We start from the raw sequence: 23257 nt of genomic DNA, 5'->3' as shown, positions 1-23257 counted from the left end.
GCTTCCACCGGCCTCGTGGCCCTGGCTCAGATCCCGACCCTGCTAGCCTGTCCTGGGGCTGCTGTGAAGAGTGACCGAGGTGGCTGGCTGTGGGTTGAGGTGTCTCTGCTGTCATTGCCATTACTTGACTCTGTTCTGTTGCTGAATATTACCTGCAGACTCTGGCAGCATCCCCAGGGGTGGGAGGGACACACCGTCCTCCGTCACCTCTCGTCCTTGCTTGGGGTTGTCTCCCAGGAACCGCTGGAGTACAACAAGGACTGTTAGGAAGATTTTCTCAGAAATATTTGCTGCCCAAGTCACAGCAGGTCTGTGAGCTTGATGTCCAAAGATCTTCATGAGCCACTGTGAACTCCACTCTGCCCCTGAGGCTTAGAAGGGAAAAGGACAGAAAAGGGGCAAATGGCATGCTCTGTAGTTTACAAACAGAATGATAAGGATTCTTAGGGAACAGGAGGAGGATTTGGCTTTACTGTTATCTAAGCTGTGCGCTTTGAAAGAATAGGGTGTTGTTTGGCCCATCACATAGGTGGCTGGGGCAGGGGATATCACAATCATGAAGGGGCATTACTGACTCTGAATCCCTGGGAGCATCATCAGCACTGCAGTCCTGCAGGGAATGGGGCAGGAGCTGAGGGCAAGGGCTGCAGTCAGTCCTGGCCCAGGGGGAGGCAGGGAGCTTTGCTGGGCTGTGCCTCCACCTGCCCCATGCCTGACCACTGGGATGCCTCCACAGGCTCCAGGCAAGGAGGAAAGGGTAAACTGAGTCACAGAGGGGCCAAGGTGGGCACTGGCTGTGGTTGGCATGAAGAGGAGTGTCCAGCTGGGCCCTGCACCATCTATATGTAGGGAATGGGGGCGCCTGGGTGGCTCAGTCGGTTGAGCCACCGACTTCGACTCAGGTCATGATTTCACAGCTCGTGAGTTCAAGCCCCGCGTTGGACTCTGTGCTGACAGCTCAGAGCCTGGAGCCTGCTGTGGATTCTGTGTCTCCCTCTCTCTCTGCCCCTAACCCACTCGCATTCTGTCTCTGTCTCTCTCAAAAATAAATAAACGTTAAAAACATTTTTTTATATGCAGGGAATGATGGAGATCAGGATTTCCTGGCTTTGGCAGGTTCTGGGGGCTCAGATCCTTGGTGCCAGGGGCCCTGATGGGACATTACTTGTGCCGTCCATTTGTAAGGCAAGAGGAGTGTCTTGGTGCTCACAGCAGCATCTGTGAGTTTTTATACATGATAAGGTAGGTGCAGAGGTGTCCACACACATGGGACTGGGGCCTGAGGGGATGGTGCCTGCCCCAGGTTGCCCAACAGCCCACAATGGCTATGGAACTGAGTCTGGGGGCAACTGGGTACAAATCCAGCCTCTCGAGTGGAGCAGCCCTGCTGTCTGGGGCCACACTGCCCTCCCAGTCTTGGTACCCTGCCAGGGTCATGTGTGTGCAATTTCTGGATTTCCTGTCCTTAAACCCACCTCCAGCCACCCTTGTCTTCATGGGGAAGGGATCCTGCCATAGATATTGAACCTCACCACGGTTTCTGGCCCTTGTTGGGGGCTCAAAGAGTTGGGAGTTCCTCTGAGGCCCCATAGAAAATTCTGACTCCTTGGTCAAGGCCTGCAACACCCAAGTCTGTTTCCACTAATAAAATGGCACCTAATCTCCACGTGGGGGAGAAGACGGTGCTTCTCCAGGCTTCTAGCCTCTTCCTGTCTTGTGTCTCTGTCCTTAGCAGGCAAGCGGTTCATCTGGGGATCTGGGACCTGCTTCACTGGTGGGCGGGGCTTCTGTCATCCAAGGTGAGTGCCCTGTCTTGCCCTCTTTCAGACACAGGAAGTGCCTGTCTTTTCCTAAGTAATACAATCCATACTTGAGTACTTCCCAGGGCCCACCTACCTCTGCCTGCTCCTGACACCCTGAGCTTGGACTTCAGTGTGGGGTTGAGGGGTGTCCTGCAGCCTGGCCCTGGGCATGAGTGCCTTGCCAGTGTGGTGCTGTTTTGGCCTCAGTCCATTTAAGAATCAGTTCCCACGATGTTCTGAATATATAATGACATGAGGACTTGGGGGCAGAGCTTCTCCAGAGACTAGTCCTTGGGGACAGCCACTGTACTTTGATTGTCTACATACACGTGCACACAGGCTCACATTCATGCACATACATGTATACATATAAGTGTATACAAGCACACACTGGTGCGCAGGAGTGCATGCACAAACGCACACACACACAAGTGGGGTTCATGGCAGGGAGGCCAGATGAGAAACAATGGCTAACAAGGGCCCAGGAAAGCAAGGCCTGGTGGCAGGCTGGGGCTAAGGCTTAGACCTTCCCTTGTATCCGATGGGGGGGTCTCTTTGGAGGAAGTGAGCCGGTGGCGCCAGGATTTGGCATCTGAGCCGGGGATTTGAATCCCAGCTCAGGGCCACAGGTGTTAGACAAGTCCTTCCAACTGGCACATGGGATCCTACTACCCAGGGTGCAGGAGACACAGAGGAGGTACATCAGGCCTGTGGGATGTTGTGTCCAGTGTAGTGGGCCACCCCCTTGCACCACGGTCATGGGCTGACCAAGGACCCATGAGCCCTGGAGGGACAGTGTATGTAGATGAAACTTGACTGGGCATGGGAGTACACTCATGACCAGCAGTGCCACGGGTCGAGTGCTGCTGACCACAGCAAGCCCTGGGCTGCAGACTCAAGAGCTCCTCCAAGAGTCAGTCCCCAAAGCCCTTAAGATGCTGCACTGTGACTCTGGGCTCCTCTGCTTGTCTACCCAGCAACCCTATGGGTGGCCAGTCACTGGGGCCTCTCCTGTGCCCACCAGGCCCATGGACACCGTCCAGCTCCCAGAGGGCTACCCGACAGCAGGAGGAGCCTGGGCCCCGCTCTCCTGGTTGAAAGAGCCCCAGGCTCCTCCTGCTTGGCCTTCTCCTGCTTGGCCTCCCTGCACTGTGCTGGCTGTGCTGCAGGAGCGTCTTCTGATGTCCCTGAGGCCCCTCACAGGGACTGACCACCGAGAGAAGAGCTCTGAGAGGTTCCCAGGGGGCAGGTGGGGTGTCACGTGCAGGGAATAGCAGCTTGATTCTCACTGTCCCCTGGCCTATACTGCCCGCTCACACCCCAAACCTGTGGCTCACACCAGCTCTAGCCCACATGCTACCATGTCCCTGACCCTGGGCCATTGGAGTCCCCCACATCCTCGATCTCAGCCCATTGGGGTTTTGGGCCCCCCCAGCCCAGTCCAGTATCCTTTGCTGTCACACTCAAGCTCCCACCCAACCACCTGGGGTAAGGGCAGAGGTGGGTGGGGGCAGGGAAACACACTATGTCTTCTCCTGCGCTCTCTGCATGAATTCATGGGGTGCACCCCCCCCAACCCTGCTCTGCATCCACCCTGCACCCTAACCCTCAGCCCCTCCTGGCCCTAGCGCTCCTGAAAACCATGAAACATGGTTTTCATTGATACCTGTCAGCTCTGCCTCAGCCGCTCCAGCGCCATCCTGCCTGTCACCATCGCTGAGACGGATTCTCCTTCCTGTCAGCCCAGGATGAGGAGGCCCCCAGGGAAATGGAGGCTGTGTAGCTTCCCTGGTAACCACTTTACTCAGCCTTCCATGTCTTTGGCCTCAGAGGTGCCCTCCGTGCTAGACAGATGTGCCAGGGTTCAGGGCTGAAGGACTGAACCTGGCAGAGTGGCTGGGTCCCCCCCAGTATGATGGGCAGTCCTGCTCAGGGTGAGGCCACAGTCATGGTGGCTCTGGTCTCAGGGTCCCACCACAGACTGCACCCCCACTGCACAGATGCCTCTGCCCAGCAGAGCTCTCGGCACCCTCCCGGCACCCCTGCACGCCCGCTGTGCTCTATGCCATTCTGGGACACTGGTGGTCCTCAGGAGGCCCTAGAAGCCCAAGAGGGAGGGCTGCTATCCCACCCTCTACACTCAAGCCCCAACCAGGTGAGGGAGGAGCTGGCCCAGAGGGATGGGGCCCACCGTGCCCCTGTGTACCCCCAAGACTTGCCACCCGCCCCTGATGACCCCCCCCTCCACTGTCCCTGTTGTCATGAACTGCCTGTTTGAAATCTAGGTTTTATTATTATTCAGCTATGCCGAAGCCAACAGAGCAGGAGACAACTGTCATTGAGAAGATAGTTGGTTACTCACAGATCCTAAAAGGAGGGGGCATACCGTGCTCCAGGGGGCCACCGGGAAGGGTAGGTCAGCGGCAGAGTGGGAGAGGGATACTGGGGGCAGGAGCCTTTATTGTGGTTTCTGAGGGAAAGCTACAGGGAAGCAGTCTTAGGACTGGTTAGTTTGAATGATTTCAGCACCTGGGGCATAGGGGCTATCCCTGGTTGTCTGGCACACGGGCCTGGGTAATCTGGACAGGTAGGCAGTGGCTCAGAGTGTGGGAGCCATGCAAGAGGTGGTTGGGAGTGGACTCTGAATTGATTAGTTTGTCTATGAAATGTGTGCTCGAGGATGAGTTGTTTGCGCTCTAGGGATTGGCTAACCTTGGGAGGGACAGTCCCTTCAGGGGCGGCCAGAACCTGAGATGTCAAAGCATCAGTATACAGAAAATAAAAGGCCTGGTTAACGCTGTACCTGCTGGGAAGGCCCAGGGCAATGGGGATGGTTCCTCACGGGAGCTGATGCCTGGAGCCCCCTGTCTGCTGAGGAATCCAGTCTGCTGAGGGCCCACCCTCCATGCCTGTCCCACTGAGCCATTCAGGACTGTCACCCTCTAGAGTCACTGGGGCCCAGAGACCTGCCTGAGTGGGGGTGGGCAGAGCCCCCTTCCTAGGTCGTGTCTCTCCTGGCTGCCCATCTTCCCATGGTTGTTGTGACCGTTCGTTACAATTTTTATTTGGGAAAAATTTGGGAGTAAGAGAAGAAGGAGCCATCCCCTCTGGAGGGGACATCTCAGACATGGGACATTTTCTGTTTCCTGCTCTGTCTGTGTCCCCCGAGAATGTCCCTCTACCACTGTGACCTGGAACCCAGCTCCTCCGAATGTAGGTCCTCGCTTGTCTTCCTGCTTCCCTCTCGACACGACCTGCATGAACTCCTTCGATGACTCTGCTGAGGCTGCGCAGATGGTGCTCCATTGCTTTGTCCCCATCCGAGGACATCTGCCTTCTAGAAGGACAATGTGAGACACTGACATCATTCATGACTGGTGCCGTGTCTTGCTTCAGTCATCCAGTTTTATGGGCCCTGTTTTATGCTCTTTTCCTCCCCTTCCTTTTTTTTTTTTTAAACTAAAATGATCCATTTATTGAGTTAAAGATTGCATATTCAGGACATTCACTCGGTAGGTGATTCTGCGTAGTAAATCTAGAATGAACCAGAGACCTATTTTTATGTATTTAAAAAAATCCAGTGGCATATAGACCTATAATGTTGGGGAGAGGGGGGTTGGAGGGGAAACATTCTTTTTTTTTCTTTAATGTGGTAAAATACATGTAGCATAAAATTTACCGTCTTAATCATTTTTAAGCGTACAGTTCAGTGGCATTAAGCATACTCACATTGTTGTGCATCCGCCCCACCATCCACCTCCAGTACTTTTCATCTTCTTAAACTGAAGCTCTGTCCCCATTAAACACAACTCCTACCCCCTCCGCCAGCCCCTGGCACCCCCATCTGCTTTCTGTCTCTATGAATCTGATGGCTGCAGGGACCTCACATAAGTGGACTCCTACAGTACTTGTCCTTTTGTGACTGGCCTATTTCACCCCTCTGCTTTATACCTTTTTGCTGCCTGGCATTTTGGCTTTCTGTGTTCTGCAGCAATGGGTGGTCAGGTGGATAGATGTCCTGCTCTTAATTCTCAGGGCTTGAGTCCTGGTTTTCACAAATACACTTTACCCTCTGGTTCTCCAATTATCAAATACCTCTGATGAAACAATTCTTGTCGCTTCCTAACGTGCAGAGCCTGGAAGAGGCATCTCAGACAGCTCTGTACCCCTCCAACCCATTCCCTGAGTTATTAGAACATCAGTATTGGCTCCATGAGTGTGTGCTCCCATGGCCCCAAGAGCACCCAGGCTCTGATGTGACCCCCCCCACCCCACCGCCCCAGGGCCCAGGGAACTGTTTCAGGACAGTGTGAGTGGAGACTTCGTGGCTCCTAGGATGGCCTCAGGACCACAGGGATGAGCTGGCCCTGGGACACAGGAACTCAGGACCCAGAGTGCCTAGGAGACCCCTCCAAGCCCCTGTTGCCACTTCCCTACATGGTCAACCTTTCTGAGTGGCTGATCCCTAAGCTGGACCTGTGGCCCTCGTAGTGCCAGGCTTGTACCTCCTGACTTCACTCCAGGGAGAAAGGGGGTCCACCTCCTGCTTCCACCTGAAAAATTCCAAGAAGGCATCTTGAATAGCCTGGCTTGAGTCATGCAACTTTCCCTGCACCCAATCACTGTGATGTGGCTAGGAGGGGGAGGTACTGGGACTGGCCTGGCCTGGGCCTAGAGCCAACCCTGATGCCTGGGGTATCAACATCCCAACAACATTGTATCCTGCAGAGCCGCCAGCCTCACTGGGAGTTGGGCTCCGAGATGAGAGTGGACAGCCTGACCTGCAGCCTTGTGGTGGCTTGAACCTGGGCTCTGTGTTTCCAGTTGGAGGAACCAAGGTCCGGGTCGGGGACAGACTCACTGGGGTCACACAGCGAGCTGTGTCAAGTCAGAGTGTGATTGGGTGCCACTCACTATACTGCAACACCTCTTCGGGGAAACATTCCTGGCTTGGCCTAGCTGGGACTGGGGTGGTCAGCACCGGATGTCACACTATGAAGGGGAGACGCTCCCCCTATGCATCTGTCTCCAGTGTCCAGAATAGGACAAGTGCTTGGTGCAGTTACTGGGTTCAGTGGGCGTATCTCGTGACCCGGATGTTTGTGGAGTTAATGATTATAGGTTAATGTTTGTGGCTGGCCTCTCTCCCCTGTCTCTCTTTGGCCTTCACCCAGCCACATGCCAGTTCTCCTGGGTCCCTGCTGATTTCTTCACACATTGGGCCCTTTCTGCCTCCCTCCCCAAGTCTCTGCGCCACACAAACAGGGCCCGGACATGCTTTTTTCAGCTGGGACCCGCTCATGGGATGGGCCTGACCTCCACTTTGCCATCAGCGACCAGACCGGGGACCCTCAACCACATGGACACCCCAGCCCACAGGATGGGGCCAGGCCCCGTGCATCTTACTGTTGATGGGCCTGGAGTCTCCTCATTACAGGCAACACAACATCTATTTTGTAAATTATGAACCTTTGTAAGTGTTTGCAGTGGCCTGGCGAGATTTTGGCATGTACAGTTGACTATTTGAGGGTGGAGGGGGCCATGTGGAAACGACAAGTTTTATAAATGGGAACCCGCTGAAAACACCCCATTAGGGAGATTTACTCCGATCCTTAAATATTGGAGATTAATTTTTTGAAAACATCTATAAAATAAGAGATTTATACCTAAAACAATACCGTACACTGTGACAGGATGGGATTAGAGTCAATTTATTTGTGTATTAGTCAAAAACTCAATTTCATATATTGTGCAGAAAAATTAAAACCCTTTCTGCATTTTATTACAAATTATGCATTCTCCATATATGGAGATAAATAATTGATAGCATTACAAATACTTAATATAGAAAATATTTATTAGGAACAGACAACTCATTTTTCACATGTTTCATGGAGGACAATATTGCACACTTTAAAAAATTAATGATGGCTTCTTGCAAGAAAAAAATGTCTACGTCCTAATTCCTTTGTTTAGCATCATGGTTTAGCTAAGAAAACGCGGCTGGGGAGCAAGACAGGGGCATGGGGTCAAGATGTCCACTCCATGATATTGGCCACGGATGGACTGAGGGACTCTGGCATCCTGGCACTCAGAGCCTCAAGCCTGGGAAGTGTTAACATATTGTTTTTCTGCTGCTGCCCACACTGCTTGGTTTGTAATTTAAAAATAAGTGTTTCTGACTTACTCTCTGAGAAAGCAGCAAGCATTTGAGGATGGACTTGCAGAGCCAAGGAATCAACGCTTCGCCGATCTCGGCCCAGAGAATCACAGAGTTTAATTATCCAGGCCCCCAGCTTGGGTCCCAGGCTCAGCAAGAGAAGGAAGAAGGCCTCATGGATGGTGGGAAGCAGGTGCTTCCCTGGGGCCAGTGACCTCACATCCTCGCCTCCCAGAACAGATGACTTGCCTCTCATCATGTGCTGCCCCTGCAATGGGAGCTCCCAGCCTCCACCTGAACTCCACCTGGGGCCCATCTTACCCTGGGCTCCATCCTGCCCCATGTCAGACCTGGTACCACCCACCCATCACCCCATCCCAGGCCTGTGACAGGGGATGAGAGGCAGCAGGAGAGCTGTGTCCCCTTACCCATGACCTCTGTCCTCTGTCACCACTGTGCACTTTGGAGGTTGCACTGGCACAAGGTGGGAGCTGATGGTGGTGCCGGGCAGGTCCTTGATGCCCCTGGGCCAGTCCACCCCAGGGAGCACTAGGGATTGAATAAATATCTGCCGTGTTTATTAAAAAATAAATTTGGTAAGTAACGGAAGTGTTGTTTCTATACATAGAAAAAATGTTTAAAATAAAAACCCAAACAGTTTCAAAGGCGCCATGGCATTAATTATTCATCTCTTGCTAATGAAAACATGCCTTTGCAGGCGACACAGTAACCCCCCCTCCACCCCGCCATGGAGGTCTAGGGGCCCCTTGATAAGCCTTGCCTGAGGGTGGTGGGGGGGTTGGGTGCCTCAGATGATAGACCTCTGTGTGGCAGAGCCTGTGGGGCCAGGGCTCATGGCTCTGAGCTTTAGTGTCCCCTTGTGTAAAATGGGGTGACCATGGTACCCCCTCAAGGTTGTTCAGTGTGTGTCAGGCACAGGCTGCACTAGCACTTGGGACCCAACAGGGGACAAAGGAGACAGACCAGCCTGGAAGAGTGAACAGTGAGTGCTGGTTACTATTGGGGGCCAGTGCACATGCTTCTATGCCTGGCTTCTGTGGTCAGGTCAGGGGAGAAGGGTGGGGTCTGACTTGGAGGAGGGAAGTGAGAGCAGGGAGGGGGCATGGCTAGGTGGCAGAGGAGGAGAGAAACAGATGAAGGCTGGTAGGTTCAACCTGATGAGAGGACCCAGTCCAGGGGACAGTTCGGTGGACATGCCAGCGAGCCAGCCCGACTGGGCCAATGGAACACAGCTCCTGAGGGAGAGTCCAACCACACTGGGGCCACAGCCCCAGTCTCTTCCCTGTCTTACGGAGTGCTCACCCACCTCCAGTGGCAGCATATCTGTCCTGCTGGCCTGCCCCAATCAAGTCCTCTCTCTTGGGTTCATCTTCATGGGCCTCAAGCCTGCAGATTGGCTGGCCCATCAACTCAACATCTGCCTGGGAGGGAGGGTTCCACACTTGCCTCCTTGGGGCAGCCTCAGATCCTGCTTGTGGCCCTGTTTGTGTATCTAGTGAGGAACCCACCCAACAGCTGTCCCCCTATCAGTCAGGCTGGCCAAGGTATGCTGGCAAAACAAACAGTCCCAAATCTTAAAGCAACAGAGGAGCATTTTCTGTTTATACTGAATGCCACAGCGCTTGGCAGAGGGACCCAGTTCTAAGTCACTTACTGACCCAGACTGATGGACAGCTATGTTGCTGGCTTCTGGGCAGAGGGAGAGAGAGAATCTGTAGGACTTGAACCAGCCCAGGTGTGTCCTACCCCACTCTTGCCCAATAGTCTGTTGTCCAGAACCATGTGGCTTGGGCTGCTTCCTGCAGGTGGGAATGTGCCAATGGGAAACACTTGGGGAGCGCGACAGGAGCTTCCACCTCTAGCCTCTATTTCCCCATGGGCTGCACAGAGTAGCCTGCCCACACTGTGCAGTGGGGGATTGGTGCCAAGACACCAAGGCCGTCCTGTGATAGCCAAAGAACACCGACAGGAACCTCAAACAAAGATGGGTCCAGGGTCCTAAATGGAGCACCCCCACCCGTGGGACCCTGGAACTTTTGGGTCCTGTCATCACCTGGGGCAATTCCCAGGGAAGCCTGAGGCGTGTGTACTTTTCTTCATTCATTCATTCATTGATTCATCCGGTCATTCGCAAACACCCCAGAAGCACCACTCCACCCCCACCTGGGGCCAGACAGCTAGGGCTCACACTTGGTAAGTAGATCTCCTGGGGGACAGAGGACCCTGATCCCATCAGTCACCCTGCCTGGCCAAGGTATTTGGTGGCCCAAAGGAGCATCTTCGAGCTGCCACTGATAGCCACAGGTAGGGTGCAGGTGGTATATCCAGGACTACAGCTTCCTGTGGAAGGCAACAGTGGAGAGGGACCCCAGGAGGGACCTTTGAAGCTCTGCCAGCCCCTGGAGCCCGTGGAGGAGCGGGGAAGGGGCTGCTGAGAGAAAGCTGCACAGGCTTCTTGTCCTGATTGCTCCCCTGTGCTGGGGCAGGCAGATGCATGGTGCCTGTGACCCTGCCACCTACAAGAGAGGACCTGGCCCCAGGGTTCATGTGTGGGATGCCTCCCAAGGGTAGATAGAGCCAGGCAGGGCCTAGCCCTGGGATGGCCTGACTTGGTTCACAGAGGTGCGTGGGGACCTGGCCTGGATACTTCCGCCTGCTTTCAGCCTGTGAGCTGGTGAGGGTAGCCAGCCTGGCTCAATCCCCCCCAACTAGCTTTCCCCTTGCCAACAGGTCTGACCTCACTGGAAATATTGCTCAGCTTAGTATGGATTTCCTGTCTTCACCGAGGCCGCTGTGCCGACCGGTGTAGTTGCTGAGTGGACTCCAGCCTCGGGATGTTTTCTGCTGTGGTTGGGGAGGGCCAAGCAGGCCTGAGCTGCCCAGAACTCCCGCTTCTCCTCCTGCCTATGGCTTGGGGGCTCCTTACCTGGCATGGGCACTGTACCCTACCCTGTGTTGTGGACAGCTATCCAGCCCAGACCTCTCCCCAACTAGGACCCTCTGTACCACCCCAGGATCCTTTCTAGAGCCGGAGTGACTGGGGCAAAATCCCTGAGCTCTGCACACATTTGACCTCATGTGGAGGGTAGTATGGTGTCAGTGAGCCCAGAGAGGGGTCATCAGCCACCCAGCATCACACAGCCAGGCCATCTGTGATGGGAGAAGTACACATTCTTGGTCCTTGATCCCTCCTCCCATTGCACTGGGTGGGGAGTTGGGGCCAGGGGGCTGACTTAGGGACCCCTGGAAGGGAAGAGGAAGATGCCAGGTGGAGACAAATGCAGGGGTTTGAGCAAGGAGGATGGATGCCATGACCTCACAGGTGGACACACATGCACACACACATGGCCACTCATGTAGACATACAGACATACATGTATCCACATGCACTTGTGGCCCACCTCCCACCCCCCAGCATGTTCACAGATGCACACCTGTCTTGGGCCCTGTGAGGGTCTCAGGGAGACAGCCCACTCCTGCGAAGGACCCATCACTCACCTGACTGGCTTATACAAGGTTCTAAGGCCGAGCAGGGCTGTCCAGGGTGAGGGCCAACTAGCAGGACACAAAACTTCCGAGGCCCGCAGCCCCAAGCTGCACGGTGAGGAATAACTACTCTGCCATTAAAACAATTAAGTTTGCTCTCCAAGAAACTAACAGCTGTTTACAGTCAGCATGTCTGAGCCACTCCCTGGGGTGGTGATTCTACTGGATCCAGCTTCCTGCTGGCTTCCTGTATAAAGAAGGGTGATGCCAGGCCTAGTCTCAGGATGGGCAAAGGATACCATAGAGGGCTGGGCCACGTTCTTCCTGGCCACTTCCTTGACACTGAGATGTTTCTGACCCCCAGGTCCATATCCCCGTGGCAGTTGTCATAGGTAGGCCTTAAGGCTCCTGAACACTGGCCTGGTAGAGTGCAGTGGTAATGGAGATATAGTAGCATTCTCTGGGGCTGATCCTGTGTATACACAGTGAACTCAAGGAGGTCAGGGAGGACCACTGAGGTAGTTGGGTATTCCAGGAAGCCCTGCTGAGAAGGTGGGTTGGAAATATGGGCCCAGAGCAGGAGGGAGGGTGTGACCGGAGAGAGTGCACAGAGAGGGAGTGGGGGTGGGGAACTGGCAAGTGCCAAGGCCCAGGGGTAGGCTTTCTGTGACACCCATAAGCTCCTCCCACTCTGTAGACCTGTGCCTGCCCTGAGGGCCACACCAGTGTCTCCCTCAACTATGTACATGCACAGAAGGTGCTCACAAATACTTGCTGAATTTGAAAAATGACAGTCTGGATCAGGGGACTCTGAGGCACAAGGATGTGCACACTCAGGGTCTCCCACTGCCTGCCTGGAGCCTTGGACTGTTCTCTGGGTGAGCCCAGCATACAATGGCCCAGAGGCCACATCCACCTCTACACTTCCAAGCTTCTTCTGGTTATGCCCATCTCCATCCCGATCCTACCCTGCAGAAGTACCAAGGCTGGGAAGGGGGCTCCTGGGAAGACGGGAGACACACAGAGAAGTTTTGGCAGGGGTTGGGAGACCCACAAGACTTCCGGAGGGGCACTGGGTGGGTGTCAGCAGGCCCCGGCACTGCATGGCCAGAAGGCACGGGCAAGGGGGTGACTTAGGTCTGAGGCTCACCATGGGGACTCCCAGATCCAACCCCACAGTGGCCAAGAAACCATTTGCTCCCTCCAGGTCACTAGGGCTCCTGGGAGTCCAGATCTGAATGTGGGGTCTTGAAAAGAAAGGGCCCAGGAGGGGACCCGAGTGTGAACGCTGGGGCAAGAAGACCAGGGTTCCTTATGGCCCAGCTTTCAGCCAGAGAGAAGCAAGAGGTGTGGGTGGGGTGCCACCTGGAGGGTGTGCTCTCCAGAGACAGGCATAGGGGGCAGATGCAGGGGCCATGTTGACCCCCTGGCAAGGTAAAGAAGTGACCAGGGACAAAGACCTTGACACAACCTCAGACCCTGCCACGGGGCTGTGGGCTGTGGCACCCTGACACAACCAAGTTCTGTCTAGGTCCTGGAGGCCATCCAATGATGTGGTCATGGAATTGGAGGCCCAGCTTCAGTTGTTGAGAATGTGCCTGGTGGGAACAGTCACAGAAGACACTGCTGTGCTCCTTCTGGCCCTTTTTGCGGCAGCTGTTGCCTATGTACCATCACATGGGGAAGACACAAGATCAGGCTAAGTTACTGAGAGCTGACCCCAGATCTGTGGCTGCCCTGTCCAGGCTTGCTTCCGCCTGTCTCTGGAGAGGCCCTCAAGCTCTCGGGAGGCTCCTGGCTAGTGCTCGCCCTAGTGTGGACGCTTGCTGCTTGGTGCCTATCTCAGGCCAATCCAGCCCCTCTCATCACATTCCATGGCTCACTGAAGTGACTGCCCTTTGGGGCCAGAATTTGTTGGAATTTCAGCAGCAGCTTCTGATTTTAATGCTGAGCGAACTGTGAACAATACACCCTGCAAAGGTGAAGAGTGTGTGAGCATGCAGAACAGGGCCGAGACTTTGGGGGCCTTAGTTTCTAGAGCCTTCTGGGAACAGGCCCTTCCAGGCCACCCTCCCTCCCTCGAACTGGGCACAGGGATCCCACAGTCAAGGTGGGCAATGCCCGGGGAGGAGGTCAACATTGTAAGTTGAGTACAGTTTGCTGTGTGGGATCAGCCCACAGAGGGGAGGGTTAAAAGGTGGGGCCCACCTGCTCATCTCTGTGTCTTAGCACTGAACACCAGTGAGTGCCTAGAGGTGACAGCACACCCGATGTGGGCACAAGTGTTGCTTCCCAGGACTGAGGCAGCACATGGCAGGAGCTCAAGTCCCAGGAACTGGAGTCTCTCCATGGGGACCTAGCACCCTGGTGAGGCTCCCTGGGCTGACAATGTGTCTGTTGCTAGCTGCTGCTGTGGACTGTGTGGTGACAGGAGGAGGGGAGGCACAGGCTGGAGGAGGGGAGCCACAGTCATAAGAACCCCAGAAGAGAACGAATCCGCTGAAATCTCAGCCTGAGAGTTGATGGGCTAGGTGACGTGTTGGTGTGGCGCTGGGATCTCCCTCTGTACATTGTACACACATTGTGTGTGCATGAGAGTCTGCGTGTGCATGCAGTTTGTGCACCTGAGGTTGGCCCTCCCTGGGTGCAGCCCATGGTGCCCAGTTTTCTCAGTGAGTGTGCTTGGCTGGGCCAGGAAGGGGGACCTGGGCCAGGGCCTTTTGATGATTGTCTGAAGGCATTGCTATGAGTTTAATCATTACTCCATTTCACAGACCAGGAAACCGAGGCCTGGGGAAGCGAAGTTATAGCTGCAACCCCCCTGGTAGCAGGAGGCCAGCAAGAGGCCAGCCCGACAGCCCAGCTCAACTCCTCTCTAGTCCTCCATGCATTTTAGGGTCCGTGTCCCAAATGTGCCCAGTCATAGGAGTTACTCAGGGCACTTGCTCAGCTCCGGACCCCCAGACTCGCTGTCCCACCTTCCAGTGAGAGAATGGGACCTGCATTTGTAACAAGAACCAGGGGATTCTGTTTCAGGTAGGTAGGAAGAAGCGGTTGGTGGAGGGAAAAGACTCAAGTACCATGCAGGCCCCACACCAACTCTCGAGGAGGAGGCAGGATGGCAGTTTGTCCTGAGTCTTGTTGTGTCCTGCTGCCCAGGCTGGATGCCCCACCAGGGCTAACCCTGCACATTGTCTTGGCCCAGTGCCCCTGTGGCCTGAGCTGGGTGCAGAACCTCCCTTCGTCTCTTGGAGGTGTCTCGGCCCTGGACCACGCCCTGGCCTGGGGAGGTCTAGGAAGCCTCCATGGACCCAGGATGTCCCTGACACACCTAGGATTTAAGCCTCTCCCTGCTCCTGCTTAGAGGCTCCCAGGGGCCTGGAGCTATTTCTGCTGTACTGGCCTCTCCGTTCCGCCAGGCTTCAGTGAGCAAAGATTGTGCCGACGTTGACAGAACAGGCCTACATGGCACTCTGTCAGGGAGAAGGTCCAATTAAAAGGAGAAGTGTGGGGGTGCGGCAGGCCAGGCCAAGCGTGGGGGTGGTGGGGGGGCCCTTGGGCCCAGCCTGCCCCGGGCAGCCATACACAGCCTCTGGGCACCAGTGGCAGTAGGTGGACTATACAGTGCTGTGGTGACAATGCTGGATACCCAAAAGGGAGTCTTTCTCCTCATATGTCCACTTGGTGCCACACCTGCCGGGCCCCTAAGCCAGTGTGATGGATGGGTCTGCTCTGGGTACAGGACCTGGATGCACAGGCTCCAGCCTGGTGCAGAGGGGAGGTGGAGGGTGGGCACAGCATCCCCGGGCAGGACACAGGAGGACAAGGACCTCCTGTGGGCAGTAGGAGCTGGGGAATAAGGAGCCCTCCAATCCACTCAGCCATTGCTGGGAAAATGCCACATGGTTGCAAACCTTTGCTGGGTGTCCCAAATCAGCTCCGCTTCTAGGCCACGGTCACACGCAGCCAGCATACCTGCTGGCCTCAGCGACAGAGACTAATTGGGGAATTTCCTATTAAACGAACAGCTGGCCACAGTATCCAGCCTAGACTGTGTCCTCATCAGCACCAAGGACTGACCCACAACTTGGCGTGGCCAGTGTTGTGATGGGAACATGTTGAGAAGGGGAAGGAGAATATGTTGCTCTCCCTGGGGCTCAGTGGGGTCCCTGGCCTGCCTCTCACTCCTTTCCCTCTATCCCCCTCCCACAGGTGCCATGCGCTAAAGGGGTCCACAAAAGAGCTTCTTCATGGTCTGTGGCCCCCAACTCAGACCAGACCTGTCTCAGCCTGCACATGGTCCAGGAAGGTGTCCTCAATCCTGACCCCAGCTACATGCCTATGGCCTGTCCCATGGAGACACCCACCTCTGATGCAGCACCTTTCCCCACATGTCACCCTTAGGCGACCCCATCTGTGTGCTGAGTTCAGCCCATGCTGAGCTCCTTGACCTTGCCAGGCCTACTCTGCCAGCCCCTGAGCCCCCATGGGGAACCAAGAGGAGGGAGTGAGCTGCTGTCATAAGGACTGAGGATGACCCATACTCAGAGCCACAGCAATGGGGGTCCTGGCTGGGGCAGGAGGGGTGTGTGAGGCCCTCAGAAATTAGATGGTGTGAGGGAGAGGTCAGGCAAGACCCCCCACTCCTAGCCCCTTCCCCGCAAGGGTGTAGGGACGGAAAATTTGCCACACATGGTAGGCTGAGGGTCCCCATCCTGGCCCCAAAGGCTTTGCCTATTTAAGGCTGGGGGACTGGCAGGTGGAGTGAACTGTTCCCCTATTTTGGGCTGCCTGCCTGCTCAAAACACTCTATGCCCTTGGGTCTTGAGCAGACAGGGGCCAGGTTGGCAGGCCCAGGGTCCCCTGAGCCCAGAGGTGTTCTGCCCTTAAAGCCTGGATTTCAGGTCCCTACCCCCACTCTCACATGCACAGGTCCTCTTATTAGCATGGCTTCGCAGATTTTGCAAGTCAAATTCTGCGTTATTGAGTGCTTGCTCCAATCTCCAGCTTGATATGCAGCCAGCCAAATTAGAGGTCAGGTGGGAGCAACAAAGGCTCTGTGTCACGTGTCAGCAGTCACCCATTGAAGGGGCCTGGGGACCCCAGAGACAGGTGGGGCAAACCCTATAGCCTCATCCTTCTACCGGGGCCCAGGGTCACCTCCCTCTACTCTAACCCTCAGCACCCTTCACTGGATTCCCTGGGGAGATCCTGCCCCCACTCCTCATGGGAGGCAGGAAAGGGAGCCAGGTGAGCCCATGCCCACCTGGCTCAGATCCTTGCTCAGTCCCATCCCCCACTGAGGCTCCCCAAGCTCAGGGTAAGCCATCAGCCTCTGGCTCTCCTGTGTTGGTGCCTGGCACAGGCTGTTCCTTTTGCCACTATGGCCTTCCTGGCATCTGCTTGGCCAGGTGGGGTGGGGAGGAGTGAGTTCCTCATTCCATGGGGCCCTTGGGGACTGAGCAGCTGTGTCACACAGGGGAGGATGACAGCTACCACAGGCTGGCTCTCCATTGGGCTGAAAAAAATTACTTTCAGTATCTCCAGCAGGGCTAGGATGCCCCTTGTCTGGAGGGTCCACTGCTTCTTAGCTTCTCACTGGTTTTCAGCAGTGCTTTGGGTGAAAGATGAGGGGCTGCTTGTGCAGGGATCCCAGATGAGAGCTCTCTTATCCAAGTTGCACTGGCCCCCACTGCCCTCACCAACTTTTCCTTCTCTGTCCTTTTCAGTCCCCTCCTCCTATTGGTGATGGTGGGTCCCAGCCACTAAGGGCCACAGGACAGAGACCCTGCTGGAGACAGACAACTAATAGCATGGTAGGTGGCCATGTCTCAGCCATCAGGAGGAGGAGCAGACTCAAGGCTAGTGGATGCCAAGGTCCCCCTTAACAGGGCTGTATGTCACTCACTGCCTGGCTCTGGCTCAGGCTGGTCCCATGGTCCCAGGAAGGTGGATGCTGTTCTAGGTGTCTCGGTTGTTCTTATGCCCTGCCCAGACTAAGGAAGCCTTTCCAGGAGCACCCAGCACATGCCTGACACTTGCCTGTCATATGTAGGAGACAAGGTCACCCTGGGCCACATTTGGAGGGTTTGAGACAATACCTGATACAATTAGGGCTTCATCAGTGGTGGGAAGAGTGCTGAGTGAGGGCTCAGACTCCATGGTGAGTGGGTGCAGTCAGGACTGGCTTCCGGGAGGAGGTGTCCTCAGAGCCTGGTCTTAAAGCATCTGTAGGACTCACTGGGTGGAGAATGCTGGGTGCCAGACCCTGTGCTTGCTGTCTGTGATGCCCACATCAGCCAGTGAGGACACTGAGGCTCTCCTGAGATGCTACTGTGGAGACGGTGGATGCCGGGCGCCCCCTCACTTTGCCGCACTGCCGTTCTCACCCCAGCACATGTCCTATTTCTAGAATGCGGCATGCCGGGTGCTTCTATTTGGTTGTGTTAATTGGGGTTGGTTTTTACAGAATGAACCTAATGGGGTAGGAAAATCTGCAAGTCTTTGTATTCCAGTAAACCTGCAGGTTTGGGGAGCATTTTGCCCCCTGGGCATGTCAGGGCTGAAGTCATCCACATCCCCAAGGCCTAGGCCCTTGAACAGCTCAGACCCAGCAGTTGGGGTGGGGGGCCACAGGCCTTCCTGGACAAGGCAGGAATGGGGGCAATAGCACCACTGCCTTTGCCTGGGTGGTCATTTGAGTCAGGTTGGCTTGGGACATGGTCTTGTGACCAGTTTGTCCCTCTGTAGGACTGGAGGGGGTTTGTGGTTGGAGTGGGGGGCATGTCCTGGATGATATTGACCCTGGGGACAGAAAAACCACAGTCCCCCCAACCAGGATCTGATGGACAGAGTGGGGCCCATTGAGAAGAGCAGGGAAGGTGTTATGGATGGACCGAGTGGTGGGTACACAGACAGGAGGGTGGGATGCATGAACAGGCAGTTGGAACTCAGGCAGAGTCAGATTCTGATGGCTGGCCACAGGAGACAGGTCCTGGAGCAGAGGGGTTAGTACGGGGATCCAGGGAGTACTGGTGAGAGCCTCCAGGTGGACAGGTGTGGCTGCTGCTCCTGAGTGGCCAAGGGACCCCACTCTCTTGGTTCTCAGAAGCCCTGGTGGTCCTGAAACGGAGACACTCCTCCCCCAACTTGACACAGCAACTGCCCTCCAGAAGCTCCTGGAACCCCGGAGGCTGCAGCAGCACCCCCCCCATCCCCCCAATTCTGCTCTCTCTTTGTTCCATCATTTTTCAAAAATAATTGTGTGCCATCAAGCTGTCTCTGAGCTGCTCCCTGTCAGGTGGTATCCCCCCAACCCCCACCCTGCTGTTACTGGCTCTGCATCCCTGAGACCCTCCCAGGCTGCGATGCGTGTGTCAAGGTGTTTTCCCTGCAAGGTCTTCATCATTCCCTAATTGTTCACATTAATTTTTCTCCCTGCTTGGTGAGAGTCCCTTGAAGCCTTGGCCCCCACCTCTCCTTTGTGAGCATCAAAATGCAGCTGCCGTGCTCCTTGGGAGGGGGCTGCCTCCCCACACCCACCCCTCCTGCCCCAACTGCCGTTCCTCTGACTGCCCCGAGATGGATGTTCCTTTATTGCCTATAAATCTCTGCACAGCCCTTTGTGAAGACAGATCGGAGGCCTCTAGTTCCCCGGTGTTTGTCGGCGGCAGGTTTAATTAGCCCTCCCCTCAGAGGAGCGGGCTGGGCTTGGGCCAGGGAAGGGGCCTTTCACTGTCCCTGTGCTTTGTCTAGGAGGGCCAAAGCTGGGGCGCGTGCAGGGACAACAGAAGGCTCCTCCCTCGTGCATCCATCTGTGTGGATTCAACATGCCAGACCATGTAACCGGTCTCCCCACACCCAGTCCCAGGCTGGCCCTTTGCTGCCCAGGTGGCCCAGAGAGTTGATGGCAGAGGCCCTAGCAGCACCCCTGCTGGTCCTCAGGAAGGAGTCCCATTAGTTCTACCCATCACACAGTAGGTACCTAATAAGTGTGTGGTGAACTGGTAGGTTTCTGGATGAATGGGCTTCACCCTTCCCCAACATGGGCCAGAGCATAAAGACCCCCTCCACTGAGCCAGACCAGCCATGTGCTGGGGGAGAGCTGACCAGTCATCTGCACAGCTGGCTGTGAGTCCTGCTGCCCTCCCATGGTCTTCGCCTAGCCTCCCTACCCCCAGTCGGCTGAAGAAGGAAGGAAATGCTGTGTGTGCAATGCTCAGGACTGCAGGCAGGCTGAGCACTCAGCTGACATCAGGGCGAGGGGTCCCTGAGGCCAGCTCCAGCAACCCCACAGGGGTGAGGTGTGCTCAGGTGCCCAGCCTGGCCCCACCACCTGCTGCCTGGCCTCAGGGGACTCCCTTGGCTTGCCTGGGCCTGGGAATCCAAGTGTGTGCTCTGCATAGAGGTCTGAGGGACAAGAAGACAAGCCGGCTGTGTGTGGGTTACCTGGAGGGTGGGATAGCCTTGGGATGGTGCAGCAGGAACACCTGATGCAGCTCCTTTGCTGGGGGCTTCAGCTATCCTGTCAGTCTTTAAGACTCTCCAGTGCTGGGTCTGAACTGAGCCCCTCTCACAGCAGGTTTGTGGCAGGGATGCCTACCATGAGGATTTATTCATTCCTCATGACAGGCAGGAAAACCGAGAGCTAGTGAGGTGTGATGACCTGCCCTAGGACAGGACCCAATTCTGCACCTCCCTGAGCCCTGGCTGTGTAAGGTCTGGGTGCTATGGATCCATTCCGTGACCTCCCAGCTGGGTGACTATCAGCCTGGGAGGATCATGGAGGACTTCCTGGGGGAGGGGGTTGTATCAGAGCTAAGGGCTTGACGCACGGTGGAGGGTACTGGGAAGATGATCCTGAGACATTCTGTCACTGGGAGCTGCAGGGGGCAGTAGTGCCAGGAGAGGAGGCAGGACCCCTGGATTCCCAAAGGATTCCAGTTTGGCCACATGGGGAGGGCCACATCCAGAATGCTGCTCTCTCCCTGGGTCTGCCCATGCCTTGTATGGGGAGCCTTGCCAAGCCCCTGGGCTGTGCTGCACACAGTGACTGGACCTGTCGTCTGGGGCTCCAGGGCAGCCTCAGCCCAGTGCAGGATGGGAAAAGGGAGATGGGAGGTGGTGAACAAGGCAGGACCTAGAGCAAGCCTGCCAGAGATGCTGTGTGGGAGTGGGACAAGCTGTGTCATTGTGGTCACATGTCCACCACAGATCAGAGTGTATTTGCCTACAAGGCTGAGCGATGCCCTCGGGCTAAGGGACACCACCAGGCTGGGTGACACTGCCAGGCTGGCACAAGGTGGAGAGATTGATGCTCCATTCATGTGCCGTCCTGGCACTGGGGTGAGGAAGCTGAGGTGTGGTGAGGGAGCCATGTGCCGGCCACACAACGCTCTGGGGCAAAGCCACGTGGGCGGTGGGTGTGTCTGAACGAGCATGGTGGCCTCAGGTAGGTCCACTGCTGCCCAGGCATGTCATTTCATGCCTCTGGGCCTCAGTGTCGTCATCTGCACACTGGGGATGTCAGCAGCCTCTTCCTGGGAGGACACGCATGTGAGAGCTGGGGCAGGGCTGGGGCAGCGCTGTAACCAGGGCAGAAGCCCTGGCTGTGAGGAGGGGCCTCCAACCTGCTGCCTGAAGCCCCCAGTTCATCCAATAAATAAACACTTCCCTGTAAACATGTTTCCGGCATGTTCTTGGTCTCACTGGACATCAGTCTACCATCAGCTGCTGAACATTCTGCTGCTTCTATCATTTCAGAACTAATTTAAGCATTAAAAAAAATAATTCTTTCGATTACTGTGCAAAAAGCCCCAGAAGCCAGATAAATGGGGGCAGGTTCTGCTATCCCAGGATCTGAGCCAACCATGTAGCCCCTGGGTGGATGGCAGCATAGAGTGGTCCCAGGGACCTCTTGGCCCTCAAGAAGGCCTGTGGCTGTGCCTCACTGCTGTCCCAGGGCCCCAGAGTCAGTGTTGCCAGAGAAGTGACTCTCTGGAGCAGCCCAGCCCTGACCCCAGCACCTTGAGAGGGCTGCTCACCCGCTCAATTCATCCTCAGCGAGCCCCGGCCCCGGGGTAACCCTCCACTGATTGCTCTTGGCGGTGTTGACCTGTGAGCTGTGAAGGATGCTCTGTCCACAGGTTGCCCTGTGGCTGGCCTGGCATCTTTGGATTGGGGCCAGGAGCATCCACTGTAAACCAGCAGCCGGTGTTGGGGGAGGTTAACACACTCAACACCACTTCTCGTGGCTTTAATTAGCTTCCTGTGCAGATCTCAGGGTTTGAGAGACTGAGGCTGGACATCAGCTACCCACCCACCTGGAGCCAGGGGCCCCACCTCAGGGAATCAGCAACTGCCACCCCAGGCTCAGCACTACCACTCCTCCCTGCCCCTCACCAGCACCGGCCGGTGATCTCATCACTTCCTGGGCTGTAAATATCACCCAAACGCTCACGACTCCCAAATTGTCCTCCAGCCTGGGCCCCTCTCCTGAGCTCAGCCCGCACAGCCCACGCGACACCCCCGCCCAGATGTCTCCTGGGCCTCGACAACGGTGGCCGCTCCTCCTGCACCCCCACCTTGGGGATGGGCACCCCATGCCGGCTGCTCAGGGCAGACGCCGGGAGCCCTGCCCACCATCTCTGCCTTCTGCCAGATCCAACTCGAAATGCGGCCATGTCCTTCCTGATCCTCCCACCCTACCCTGCTTGAGCCTTCCTCCTCCTCCCCTCGCCCCGCACTGCACAAGCTTCCACTGCACACACAGCAGCCAGAGGGACTTTCTCTGGAAATCAGATCTGGTCCTAGCCCCTCTCAGGACAGTCTCCAAGATCCGTGGGATGCCACCCTCTATCTCCTCCAGTTCCACCTGGGCTCACCCATCCACCTGCTTCAGCTTCTGAAGACCTGGTTGGTCCCTTGTCCCCATTCCTTGTCAAGGTCTAGGTTTCTCCCTTCTGGAGGAGGTGGGGTGCAGAGTCCCAAGAGATGGGCTGTGGGCTCTGACAGTATCAGGAAGGATGAATGTGTGGCTGTGGAGGCAGGGCCCATCAAGGCATCTGAGGGCGGTCAGCCAAGGCACTGCTCAGCATAGAGCCCTGTAGTCTCCTGAGCTGCCAGAGGGAGGGCCATTGGTGACAGATACAGTTAGCCTTAAAAGTGCCTTGAGGTATCACTCAGTGAAGAGCAGGCTCAACATAGGTAGAGAACATCCTGTCCTGGGAGGCATGCAAGCTGAGGAGCTCAGGTGGGCCTCAAAGCTCTTTGCAGATGGTCATCTGCCATTTTCTGGTTCCCAGGAAGGTGGTGGGAACCCAGGGGCCACTGTGTTGTGCAAAAACCTGTCAGCCTCAGTTTGGAGCCCTGCCTCTTCCCCAGATCTAGCACTTTGGTTACACCTTCTTAGGTATGGCACGGTCTGCTCAGGTGAACACTGGATTAAACAACAGAAGCTGTCTGACACCTCGACACCAGATTCCACAGAGCTGCCTCTGAGAAGGCTATCAAGGGCGAGCAATGGGGTCTCCTAGGCCCAGAGGGGCTGGGAGAGGAGCTTTGAGCAAATAGTGTCCCTATTCCTGTAGAGCCTGCTTGAGCCGCCCCCTCTGAGCCAGGGGCAAGGCAGTCAGGTCTTTGAGCTTGGATGTGCTGGTGTCCTTTGTGCAGAGGGGCAAACTGCCAGAACCCACATAGTGGGCAGGCAGTGCCGGTGAGCCCAGGATCAAGAAGAGGCCCTTGACTCTGCCCTGGCCCCCAGGATGGGGAGGGTCTGAGCACACCATGG

At 55.9% G+C, this 23257-nt stretch overlaps 1 long non-coding RNA gene across 1 annotated transcript; it reads left to right on the top strand.

Annotated features, from left to right (window-relative positions):
* Window positions 1–1087: 1087 nt before the first annotated feature.
* LOC128776965 (uncharacterized) lies at window positions 1088–8621 on the top strand. The gene is made up of 3 exons (XR_008422076.1): window positions 1088–1242; window positions 1733–1799; window positions 8005–8621. It is a non-coding gene; the product is annotated as an uncharacterized LOC128776965 (long non-coding RNA).
* Window positions 8622–23257: the final 14636 nt, after the last annotated feature.

This window comes from Panthera pardus, unplaced genomic scaffold, assembly GCF_024362965.1.
Source record: "Panthera pardus isolate Hobbes unplaced genomic scaffold, ASM2436296v1 HiC_scaffold_15, whole genome shotgun sequence".
NCBI lineage: Eukaryota > Metazoa > Chordata > Mammalia > Carnivora > Felidae > Panthera > Panthera pardus.
This window is presented reverse-complemented; position numbering and strand designations above follow the sequence as displayed.